The following is a 5044-nucleotide window of genomic DNA, read 5'->3' as shown; positions in this document are numbered from 1 at the left end:
TCTCTTTTCCTTCTATATTATTTCACTTGATGATACCATAGGGTACTGGAGAATTGATTATATTGTTCTTCTGCAGATGATTTTCAGATCTATCTATCCAACTCTAAACGTTTTACTGACCTTCTGCCTCACATTTCCAGCTGTCTATTGGTCATCTTTATCTACATTTCTCATAAATATCTATTACTCAATGTATCTAAAAATAGTTTCATTGTGTTCTTCCCAAACTCTTCCCTCTTCCTAACTTTCCTATTATTATCAAGGTTATAACCATCATCCCAGTCACCCAGACAAGTCTAATTTATTCTATCTTTACAACATCTCTCCTTTGTCCCTATCTCGTCTTTCTCCACTCCAGTCTCTCTTCCATTGAGTGAACAAAGTAATCTTCCTAAATGTAGATCTGCCATGTTGTCTCTCAATAAATAGAAGTCACATAAATGGAACACTAATGCATTTTTGGTAGAGTTGTGAACCAAACCAATGATTCTGAAGTGCAAGTTGTAACTATGCCTAAAGGGCTATAAAACTGTGAATACCCTTTGTTCCAATAATACCAAATAATACTAGGTCTGTATCCAAAAGAGATTTTTTTATAAATGGAGGGGGACCTACTTGTACAAAAATATTTATAGGTGTTCTTTTTGTGGCGGACAAAAAATTAAAAACTGAAGGGATGTTCATCAATTGGGAAATGACTGAACAAGCTGTGATAATGTGATGGTGATAGAATACTATTGCGCTATAAGAAATAATGAATAAGACAATTTCAGAAAGAACTGGAAATACCTACATAAACTAATGCAGTGAAATAAGGAGAACCAAGAAAACATTGTACACAGTAATACTAATATTGTGGGATGATCAACTGTGAAAGATTTAGCTACTCAGCAATACAATGATCCAGGACAATTCTGAAGGACTGCTATCCATCTCCAGAGACAGAACTGTTGGAGTTAGAATGCAGATAAAAACATGCAAATTTTCACTTTAATTTATTTGAGTTTTTGTTTTGGAATTTTGGTTTTATGTGAGTATTCACTCATAAAAATAACTAATATGGAAATATATTTTGAATGATAATAATTGTATAACCTAGACTGATTTGCTTACTATCTCTGGGAGAGGGAGTGGATGGAGGGAGAGAGAAAATTTTGATCATATAACGTTGGAAAACTTATGTGGAAATTTGTTATAATATATAGTTGGTAAAATAAAATATCTTTATAATACAGATGAAAAAAGATAAACACAAGTGACTTTCTATTTCCTCCAAAATTAAAAGAAATACCAAAGCTTTTTTTTTATTTTTAAAACCCTTCATAATGTAGCCTCTTCCTACCTTTCCATTCTACTTATACTCTTCTCACCTCCAGGGACACTGGACTCTGTTGTCCTTGAACATGACAATCTACCTCCTGACTGTGCATTTCACTAACTGTCCCCACACCTGAAATTCTTTCACTCATCATCTGTCTCCTAGCTTCTCCAGCTACCTTCAAGTCCCAACTAATAGTATACATTCTGCCAAAAGAAAAATATGTTTCCCAATCCCCTTTCATGATAGTGCCTTCCCTCTATTGACCATATCCAATTTATTCTGTATCTTGTTTGTTCATAACTGTTGGTATCTTGTCTCTTCCATTAGATTATGTGTTATCAGTAAGCATGGACAGCCTTTCTCTTTATATCTCTATAGCTCTTAGAACAGTGTTTAATACCTAGGAGATATTTAATAAATGCATATTAATTTGACATGATCAAAGTGAAGCTATATACCCATACTGAGGAAAACAATTAGACTTAGTTGACAGTTTTCTCTTAAAGAGTCAAGAGACAGTTCTGGGGGTGGATGCAAGATGGAAAATCCAGAACAGCTCTGTGTCACAATGAAAATTCTCTTCAACCAAGATTAAAATTATTGCCACAAAACGAATACAAGAGTGAAAGAACTAATATGGAGACAAAGAGAGAAAACTTTCAAGAAAAGAAAACCCTAAAAGGTAGGCAGAGAACATGTGGGGCACAGAGGTAAGAGGAGAGAAGAGCCATCAAGAAACTGTAACAAGGAGAAAAGAGCAAGCCAAGAACAAGCCACCCACACCCGGTCCCACATATTATAAGGGGGAAAAAAGGATTTTTATGGGTTTAATATATTAAAAGGTGGTTGCCAGGGGAAATTTCCCCAATTAAGGAATAATCTCAAGTCAAAATTGACTTTTATGTTGATTTATTTACAGTTAGGAAGTTTGAAGGTAGGGAAATTGAGAGAGAGAAACTCTGGCCAGGACCAGAGGCCTGGACCAGGTAAGGATTTAGAGGCCCAGCAGTTGGGGCACAAAGGTTAATTAAACAAGGCTTCTAGCCATAAGACCCTTTACAACTATTCTGAGGGTAGAGCCTCCAGAAATGCCAAGGGAAGAGAAGGAGAGTCAGCCTAACTTACCCACGTGGAACAATCTAGGTCACCAACCAGCCAAGCTCCCTCAGGTTCCCTTCACCGCATCAGTTGCAGCCTCACTCCCAGTTGCAACCTCACTCCCCCTTCTCTGGAAGCTCTCACCTATATCTTACTTCTAGTGCCTTCCCTTAGCCTCCGTGTCCAATTACAATAGACACTTTCTCTGGGGGCAAAGCACAAGGTCCAGACACAGAACAAGACAGTGAAAGCAAAGGAAAAACACTCAAAGTACAAAAGAAAAATATGGATTAGACACAGATTCTGGAAGAACTCAAAAATTACTTCTAAAACCAATTAAGAGAGACAGATGAGAAATGGGAAAGAGAAATGAAAGTGATTCAAGGAGAAAGGAAAGTGATGTAAGAAGAAAGGAAAGTGATGTCTTAAAAATCAGAACTGACCATCTAGAAACTAATGATTTCATGAGAAATCAAGAAACAATAAAGTAAGAATCAAAGGAATGAAGAAACAAAGGAAAAAATGAAATATCTTATCAAAAAAAAACTGACCTAGAAAAAGATCTGAGAGACAATTGAAAATTATTGGACTACCTGAAAGCCATGATCAAGAAAACACCTTGGAAATCACACTACAAGAAATTATCTAAGAAAACTACCCAGAGACCTCAAAAAATAAATGAAATTGAAATTGAAAGATTTCACATATAACTTTGAGAAAGAAATTCTCAAATGACAACTTCTAAGAATGTAATAGTTAATTCAAGAGCCACAAAGCTAAGGAGAAAATTATTTAAGCATCCTGAAAGAAACCATTCAAATACCATGGAGCTACAATTGGGATCACACAGGACCTAGCAGCTTCTACATTAATAGATTGAAAGGCATGAAATATGATATTCAAGAACATTAAAGATTTGGGTTTACAACCCAGAGTCACCTATCCAGCAAAACTGAATATATACTTTCAGAGAGGGAAATGAACATTCAATAAGAGATATTTCCAAGTATTCCTGAAGAATAAGCCAAACCTAAACAACAACAACAACAAAAATTGAAGTCCAAACATGAGACACAATAGAAGCCCAAAAAGGTAAATAAGAAACAGAAAATTTAAAGGACACATCAAGGTCAAAATGTTTATATGTCTATATGGAAAAAGGATATTTGTAATTCTCAAAAATTATTCTCAGTAGTAGAGAAAATAGAAGGAATTTACTCAGAAAGAGGGTGGGAAATCAGCTTATTATGATGATATGACATGTATGATAACATAAGATGGTAGGAAATGTATGTAAATGTAACAATATGAAATGATATGTATATATGACACGTATGCATATGAATGATATGTAAAAAATCAAAGGGTGAAAGAGAGGGTTGCACTGAGAGAAAAGGGAAGGGAGAGATAGAATGGGGTAAATTATATAACATAAAGAGGCATGAAAAATCATTACAGAGAGGGAAAGATAAGGGTGGTAATTGGCAACACTTAAACTTTACTCTCATCATAACTGGCTCAGAGAATAAAACAAATATACTCAGTGGGATGTAAAATTCTATCTTACCTACAGAGAAGTAGAAAGGGAATAAGACAAAGGAAGGAGGGAGGTAATTGAAGAGAGGGGAAAATGGGGGGGGGGATAAAACAAAGCAAAATACTGGTGAGGAGGAAGAGTGAAAGGGAATAGAGCCAGATCTAAAGGGGATAATATTATGGAGGGAAATACACAGTTAGTAATCATCATGTTGAATGTGACTGGAATGAACTCACCCATAAAACAGAAGTGCATATATGTTGTTTACAAGAAAGACATTTGAGGTAGGGTGACACACACAGATTAAAGGTAAAAGGCTGGAGCAGAATTTATTATGCATCATCTAATGTAAAAAAAACCAGGAGTAGCAATCATGATACCAGACAAAGCTAAAGTAGAAATTGATCTGATTAAAAGAGATAAGGAAAGAAATTACATTTTGCTAAAGAGTACTATAAACAATGAAGATATCATTGCTAAATATTGATGCACCAAAAAGGTATAACATCCAGATTTCTAAAGGAAAAGTTAAAGGACCTTAAGGGAAAAATAGATAGTAAGACCATACTAGTGGGGAATCTCAACTTTCCCCTTTCAGAACTAGATAAATTGAACCAAAAATTAAATAAGAAAGAAGTAAGGGAAGTGAATGAAATGCCAGAAAAATTAGAGTTAGTAGATATCTGGAGAAAACTGTACAAGGATAAAAAGAAATATACCTTCTTCTCAGCAGTACATGGTACATATACAAGGATCAACCCTGAACTAGGGCACAGAAATATTTCAAACAAATGCAGAAAAGCAGAAATAATAAATGCAACTTTTTCAGATCATAATGTGATAAAAATTATCATTAATAAGGGTCCATGGAAAGGCAAATTTAAAATTAATTGGAAACTAAATAATATAATTCTTCAAAACTGGTGGGTCAAAAAAACAAATCATAGAGACAATAATAGACTTCATTAAAGAGAATGATAATGAGGAGACATCATATCAAAACTTGTGGGATACAGCCAAAGCAGTACCCAAGGGAAATTTTCTATTTCTAAGTGCCTCCTAAAGCAACAAAATCAAGAGGGAGGAGA

Source organism: Gracilinanus agilis, chromosome 2 (genome assembly GCF_016433145.1).
Source record: "Gracilinanus agilis isolate LMUSP501 chromosome 2, AgileGrace, whole genome shotgun sequence".
Lineage (NCBI taxonomy): Eukaryota > Metazoa > Chordata > Mammalia > Didelphimorphia > Didelphidae > Gracilinanus > Gracilinanus agilis.
The sequence above is the reverse complement of the archived record's forward strand: the minus strand, read 5'-3'. Positions refer to the sequence as shown.